Source organism: Aethalodelphis obliquidens, unplaced genomic scaffold (assembly GCF_003676395.1).
Source record: "Aethalodelphis obliquidens isolate GAN/ISIS:26980383/991018 unplaced genomic scaffold, ASM367639v1 scaffold44, whole genome shotgun sequence".
In the NCBI taxonomy this organism is placed as follows: domain Eukaryota; kingdom Metazoa; phylum Chordata; class Mammalia; order Artiodactyla; family Delphinidae; genus Aethalodelphis; species Aethalodelphis obliquidens.
This window is the reverse complement of record NW_020837988.1, coordinates 11,425,790-11,432,852: the sequence shown is the minus strand read 5'-3', so window position 1 is coordinate 11,432,852 and position 7,063 is coordinate 11,425,790.

Below are 7,063 nucleotides of genomic sequence, written 5' to 3'. Positions count from 1 at the left end.
CCTCGGAGCCCACGGCCCCCGGCAGAGATGCTGGTCGAGGTCGAGGAGTGGGCTCCCCATGGTGTCTGGCCGCGATGGGGGGTCGTCCAGGACCCTCACTGTTGTGGAAGTGGCCTTTGTTCCAGGAGGGTTTGGGCAGCGCCCCAAGGGAGTGGGTGAAGGATGAGGCTATGGGCGTCTGGTGCAGATTGGAAAGGGGCTCTTGGGGGGAGCAGTGAGCCAGCCAGGGGCGCATTGGGGGTGCCCACCCATGGGGGCCGGCAGGGTTGGCACACCCCTGACCCAGTCTCCACAGGTGTCAGACCGCTTGCTTAACATCTTTTTAAATTGAGGTGAAATTCATATAACGTGAATTTAACCCCTTTAAAGTGTACGGGTCAGTAGCATTTAGTACGTTCACAGTGTTGTGCGGCTACCACCTCTCTAGTTCCAGAGCCTTTTCATCACCCCAAAAAGAAGCCCTGTGCCACTGCAGTACCCGTCCCGGGCCCTGTCCCCTGGACCCGCCTGTTCTGCACACTCCATAGGGATGGACCACGCAGTGCCGTGGAGGGGCCGTCGGACTCGCCCACGGCTTCTCCACCAGCTGCGCGGGGGCTCCTTTTTCTTCTACATCCTCACCAACACTGTTATTTTCTGCTTTAAAGATCATGGCCGTCCTAGTGGCTCAGATGGCTCCCTTACTCTTCAGAGTGGCTGCTGAGCCAGGCGGCAGCATGCGGCCCCTCCCAGCAGACTGGGAGACCGAGGCACTGGGCCTTGAGGCTGGAGGGGGCTGACTGGAAATGCTTCCTGAGTGCCGTGTGTCTCAGGCTGCTGGGGATGTTGGGACGGGGCCAGGCCGAGGGGCCAGCGAGGATGAAGGTGCAGTGGGGGAATGGCCAGCAGTGGGCAGGCAGGCAGGTAGAGGGCTCGGAGGGGGCTCATGGGTGGCGCTTTTGGAAGATGGCTTCAGTCCCAGGTGAGGAACCGCCTGGAAACCACAGACCCCCGAGGAGGTTGGGTAGGGTCTGGGCCATGGGGTGGAGCTCAGTGGCCTCAGCAGGGCTGGATGTGGGGAGGGGGCAAGAGGAATCCAGAGGCAGTTGGGGTCTCCCACTTGGGGAGGGGGTGGGAGGGACCCAGGGAGTGGGTTTGCCTTGAGGGGGACAGGGACTCCATGCTGGCTTTGGTTTGAGATGCTCCAGGACACCCAAGGGAAGGGCCAGGGCCAGGTGGATATCGGGGTCTGGGGCCCCAGAAGAAGCTGGGGACCAGGGTGGGAGCTGGGGCCCTGACGGGGTCAGGAGGGGATGTAGGCCAAGCCTGGGTCCACTTGGGAGGAGGATGGCGTCTAGCCCAGGACAGTGAAGGGGGCGGCTGAGGAGGTGGAGGGTGCAGGGGCCACCCCGGGACCCAGAGTGAGGCACAACCTGCTTTCCTTCCTGCACTCTGGCCGCGAGACGTGGCTCCACTGACCTGAGGATGGCTGGAGTCACTGACCCTTCTCTTCGCCGATCCAGGCCACCTCCACCTTCCACCTCTGTGTCCCCATTGTTTCCCTGGGGAAACCTTACGGACCTCCAGCCATGTGGCTCCCCCAGGTGGGGTTTGAGTGGGGGGTGGGGGGCAGACAGAGACCTGTGGAGACCCAGGACCCTGTGACGCCAGGACAGGATCTGGGCTCCATTCTGTTTACGGTGAGACCGTGGGGGTCTTTAAAGACGAGAGGGATGGGGTTAGGCGTGGGTGATAATTAAATAAAATTATACACATCTGACTCTCGACGTAGTACATGCTTATTGTAGAAAATATGAAAACTGCAGACGAGAAGGTATTAACTACCCAGAATTCTACCACCCAAGACAATCACTGTTCACATTTTGAGATATTTTCTTTCAGTTAGTTTTTTTTTTTTTTTTTTTGACATGGTTGTGATCAGGATTTATAAACAATTCTATGTCCTGCCTCTTGTTCTCAAATTTACTGAGGCATAATAGAAATAGACTAAACTGAGCATGTTTAAAGTGTTGGGTTTGATGGGTTTGGTGTACGGATATGTCAGAACTCATGAAGGATATATATTTGGGAGACCCCATGAACCCTTGACTCCGTGGTCAAATAACAAGCATTTGCTTTGAGCCCAACCGTTTCCTTGTGTATCCACTTTTTAAAATTAGCATAAAGTTGATATTTCCTCATTTATTTAAAACATCTTCTTAAATTCACTTTCTGTGGCTTTTTTTGCAAATGTACTGTTGTTTTTACGGAATCTTTTTATTGTGACTATTTAGGCTGGTTTTTACTCTTATAAACACCACTGCAGGGAACATCCCTGTGTGAAGCGATTCCTGACTGTGATGTTAACTTGCTCCTTCCTTTGTTTTTAGTCTGGATTTGTGTGCCATCCAGGCTGCTCTCTCGTTTAAATTCCCAGACCTGGAATCACTAGGCCTGGGAGTTGGCAGGTCTCCCAGGCCCTGCATGCATGTCTCCAAATCGCTTTCCAGAGGCTGCTCCAACTTACGCCCACCAGAGCGCCTGGGCAGCTGGTCCTGGTGTGTGGGCTTCGGCCAGACACCAGCTTCTAAGAATTCACGTGGTCGAGAAGCTGACATCGGGTGTGACATTTCGTTTCTTTTATTATGGACGAGGCTGCACATTTTCCTGTGGGCTGGTCAAATTGTATTTCCTTGTTTGTGGGCTGACTCTGTGGTGTTTGCTTGTTTCTGTTTTGCGGTCTTAATGTATTTTTTTAGTTTTTGCTGATTGTGTGCTCCCAAAAGTAGTCACATCAGTCCTTGACAAATTTTCTGTCAATCATTCGTCCTGGTTTGTTGTTTCCTTTTAATTTGGGGCTTTTATGGAACATATGTTTCTATGTGGCCAAACCCATTGATCTTTCATGATTCCTTCCGTTGCTTTCAGCTTAAAAATCCCTCTCCATTGAGAAGCCTGATATTTATCTATTTTCTTCTCAGATGCTATAATTTGACTCACTGATGTCGATCTGAAGTTATCCTGGTGTGTGGTCTGAGGCAAGACCACACGGGGCCGGGCATTCTGTGCAGGGTCTTCCGCTGAGGCCAGGCCTGGCTCTGGGCTGTGATTTCGCTCTTTACCTGTTGGCCCATCTCTGCCGCAGAACCATATGGTTTTAATGATTGTAGCTTTTGGACATGTTAAGAGTTAGAAAGGCAAGATCCCTCTCTCTGCACTTTTTCTAGTTTCTCTTGTTTAGAGCTTCATCCACTACAAGGCCATGGGTCTTGTTGATGGGTGCCTGGGAGGGGGTGAGGGAGGTGGGGTGACCCAAGTCGTGTGACAGCCCCCTGATGGACACCACTCACCTGACCTCACCCCCACTCATTGGTGGAACAAGTCACTCCTTTTACAAGAAGCCCGGCCTGGTACCTGGTTCTGTTCAGAACTGCTCCCTCCCCTCCTCACAGCTCCCCCCACAAATGGTCCATCCCCCTCCTCCCACCAGCCCCTCGGAGCCCTCCCTGGAGACGGACCGAGGCCAGGACCAGAGAGCACCAGCACCGAGGGTGGTTCACCAGAGGGATCTGCTGGGTACTGATGTCCACCCCCTTTGGGGAGCATAGGATCCGTGTCACCCCTCCCGTGTCACCTGCAGGGCCAGGCCCCCCAAAAAAGGAGCCCCTTGTGAAGGGCCCTGAGACCTCCAGGGTGGGCCATGGGGGGATCTGTCCCCAAGGGACACCCAGGTCCTGGCCCTGCAGCCTCCACCCCAGCTTAAACCAGCTTCCCTCCCCCCTCCTCTTCCATGTCCATCCACTGAGGGCCATGGGTGGTGTGGCTCGTGCCCAGACCCTGACGCTGGACCCCACTCCTGCCCCCTGCTTACCCGCCCTCCCAGTGGGATCAGGCTGGTCCTGGAGAACTGGATAGGACCTGTCATGTGGCGGGTGTTACAGTCGTGTACTCGGGGGACAGGGTGGGGGCAGAGTCCCAGAGCCAGCACCTGGCAGGTTTTATGGGGGACTGTGGGATGTCCAGGAGGCAAGGAGGGCTTGGGGACATGGGACTCTAGCCCTGTGGGGTCTGGAAGGAGGGTCTTCTGGCCCACCTGTCTCCCTTGGGTTCCCTACCCCAGTTGCAGGTCCCTGAGGTGATCTGGGGGACAGCAGAGAAGGTGTGGGAGGGGGGAATCCTCAAAGAATGTGTTGAACTTGAAAACGAAGCAGGAAAAGCAGGAAGGGAGAAGGGGGAGGAAGGAGGGGGAGGGGAAGGGGAGGGAAAGGAGGGGTGGGGACCCATTGGTGGACCCGGTGTCCCTGCCTTGGGAGGTGGTGCCTGGCTGCAGCTGTGTGGGGGGCTGTCACCCTGAAATGGCCTGCAGTTCAGACCCCCACATGTGCCTGGCCCAGTGGAGGTGGGGTGGGGCCAGAGAAGGGTGGTTCCAGGTGGGAAGCTGGGTGGTACGGGTGAGATCTGACCCATGAGGCTGGGGGGTGGGGGCGGGCTCTGTTTGCTCATCATGAACTGGAAAGGGGCCCCTCCTGGCAGAGAAAGCATCCACGGGAGACCCTCGGGACACAGCAGTGCCCGGTAAACGTGAGTTACTCTTCCTAAACGTGGCCATGCAGTTTTACCGAACGCTGTGCCTCCTTGGAAACGGCTGGGCCTTGCCCAGCAGTGCTCATCAGGCCACCGGGCTGGCCAGGAAGGCAGGGTCCCGTTCAAGCAGCAGAATTGGGCCGATGGAGGCCATAGGCCTGCTGGGTCGGGGGGAAGCTGGTCGTCTCTGTCTTGTTTTCTCTGTTGCTTCTGCAGGTGGATAGAATTATTATTTTAAGAAGTATCTAACGAAACAGGGTCCACCATCAATCATCCCCACAGGAGGGCGCCGCAGAGGCGGGACCTCAGACAGAGGAGCGGCCAGGAACGCGGGGTGGTTCTGGTCTACCTGCTGCTCTGGCTCAGATGCTGCGTGGGTTTTGGGGTGTTGTAGGGGCTGGTGGGTGTCAGAGGTGAGCTGCTGAGCATTTGTTACCCTGGGGTGTGAATACTCCTGGGTGTCAGGGAAGATGGGACAGGCGCCTCTTGGCTCCGCACACACCACCTTTGTTGTGATGGTCGATGGTTAACAGGTGTTTGTATTGTATGACCATGTCGGCTTTTACAACCTGCGTTTTCACATAAGGGAGCTGGACTCTCAGTCCTTTCCTGTGTGAATTCATCTGATTAAAGTAGAGCCTTAATCACAACAAAAAAGAGCTCCTCTTATGCCAGAAACGTGACCCCTGCTGGTGGAGGTGGGGGTGGGCTGGCCGCTGCTCTCAGGGAGCACCACCCCCGGGACCCCCCACCCCCACCCCGTGAGGTTTCCTTCCAGAATCCCCGGCCCAGCCCCTGCCTCTTCCAGCCCCGTAGGCTGTGGGGCCGTTGAGGGGTCTGGGCCCAGGGTTTGCCCTGTGTGCTCTCAGCCACCCACGGGCGCTGCTTCTCCCTGTGATGTCACCACCCTGTTCCCAGTGTCCTGGCTCCCTGGCCCCAGTTCTGCCCACAGAGCGGGCATGGGGCACTGGGGAGGGCAGGGAGGGGTCCTGGCCGGGGGCCCCAGACTCCTGTCACTTCCTCACCCCAGCCCTTTGGGTGAAGACAGGCAGGCTATGTGCCTGCCAGGTGACCCTGGCTGTGGGTGCCCCCGGTTGTGGGTGCCCCCCACGGCGAAAGGGGCCTTGGGGAGTGAGCCCTACAACGGTGGAGGGCTGTGTGCCAACGCCCACGGTCACTTGGCAGGAACCTAGCCCATGGCTGAGATGCTACCCATCCCCCTCCCAGTGAAGGACCACTTTGGCCACCTGCCCCTGCTTAAGGAGGCTCTGATGGGGGCCACCTGCCCCTGCTTAAGGAGCCTCTGATGGGGGCCACCTGCCCCTGCTTAAAGCAGTTCATATTGAGGCCACTTGCCCCGCCCAGGGCGGCTCGGATGGAGGAAGCTTGCAGAGCGGTTCCGGGGACGCAGGCAGCTCGGCGTCCGGGACGAGGCTCCAGGGACTGAGGAGCTCACCTCGCTGTGGGGCACACGGGACACATGGGGAGTGAGCAGACCCTGGAGACCCTGGAAGGCAGGGTCTAGAGTTCAGAAGGAGGCGGGTGTGAGCTGAAGCAGTGGGAGCCTCACCCCACGCCGTGGAGGCCACACCGCATGAGTGCCCTGCCCCTGCCTTGATGCCCCCGAGGCTTGGACACGCCGGAGGAGGTCTGCACAGCCCCAGGGCAGACCTGGACGATGAAATGGACCCTAAGAGAGAACTTGCCAGCACTCAGCAGTCCTGCCTGCCCTGCCCCGTGTGTGGTGGGCTAGCCCTCCCCCATCCCAGCTGGACCGAGATTGGCGAAGTGGGGCCTGAAGGGGCTCTGGGATCTGGGTGCCCACGGGGGCTACGTTTCCTGCCTGGAGGTGAGCGAGTGCAGGGGCGGGGGGCTCACTGAATGGGGTACAACCAAGGGCTCGGGCTGCAGGGCCACCCTTGGCCACTCCCAGGTGACTCCCGGTGGTGTGAACTTCACCTGGGTCTGTGGGTTATTTTTATAATCTTGGCGTGCCCTCTGGGCAGGAGTATGGGGGCAGAGAGGAGCAGGTGGTGAGTGGCCGCCCTGTGGCCTTGCTGCGGGACCAGCCTCTGCCCCTGTTCCTCCTCTCCTCGCCCTCCGCTCAGCCAGCAGGAGGCCTGGAGCACCTTTTAGCCCACCCTTCACCCCTTACCTGGGGCTGAGCTGAAGTGGGAAAGGGCGGGGGGTGGGGTCTTGTGGTAGGGGGTCTGTGGTGTGTGCCAGGCCTAGCTGACATCTTGGGTTGGTGTTCCTCTGTTGCACACTCGGTGTGGGGTGGCCCCATTTCCAGATGGGGAAGCTGAGGCTCAGGGTCCCACAGCTGGTGGAGCTTCCAGCCCAGCGAGGCCCTGAGCCCCCTCCCAGCCTGGCCTGGAGCTGCCCCAGCGCAGCCTGGGGAGGGTGAGCAGGTAGCTTCTTCCCACCATGACCAGGAGCCCCCTGATACTGGCACATGGTCACAGAGACGTGCCAGCACTTGCCCGCCAGGTGCCCATCT